The 681-nt window shown below is 46.8% G+C and overlaps 1 pseudogene; it reads left to right on the top strand.

Moving 5' to 3' along the window:
- LOC106319891 overlaps positions 1-681 on the top strand; it is a 13,085-nt pseudogene that overhangs the window by 11,248 nt on the left and 1,156 nt on the right.

Here is a 681-nt window from a genome sequence, read left to right on the forward strand (position 1 = left end):
CTTCATCACGAATCATCCTATGAGCATCAGCGACCAAAAGACGCTGAGATAGAGTCATGTTTTCCGTGTCCCGAAGAGCATCGCGATGAATCAAGTCAAAATCGTCCAGAGGACTACCGGTCACTGACACATCTCTGGTCGGACTCGGAGAATCTGCGATGTCCTTCCCTTTCTCTTCTCGCGACAATCGACTTCTCGGAGGCATATTCCTTGATTTAGGGGACGACTACAACCTCCGAACGATACCAACGAGTCTCTACAAAGAAAAAACTATCTAGAGAGAGAAAGAAAAAGTAGAGAGAAGGGAGAGAAAACGGGATACCTGAATCTGCAGAGAAGAATGACGAAAGCAAAGGAAAGAGGCCTATTTATAGCAAAAACGAAGGCATGTTCTCCGAGCACAATCATTAGGTCTACACAGGCCTAAATGGGCCTCAAACCTACTCGCGACGGTTCGGTTTCTCGCTCGAACCGATTTTCAATCAGGTTGTCAGGCCGAAATCAATTCATGGTCTTGATTTAAACCGGTCCCCGGTTAACCAGAAAAACCGATCCCCGTCGCTTTATCCAAAACGATGTATCCCCCGAATAAACTGCATCTCATCGTAAAGATTGAGAAGCGAAAGCGCGCATTAACGACTCAACATTACTCGAAGCGACTAGAGACGCTCACAGGACGTC

This window comes from Brassica oleracea, unplaced genomic scaffold (genome assembly GCF_000695525.1).
Source record: "Brassica oleracea var. oleracea cultivar TO1000 unplaced genomic scaffold, BOL UnpScaffold00679, whole genome shotgun sequence".
Classification (NCBI taxonomy): Eukaryota; Viridiplantae; Streptophyta; class Magnoliopsida; order Brassicales; family Brassicaceae; genus Brassica; species Brassica oleracea.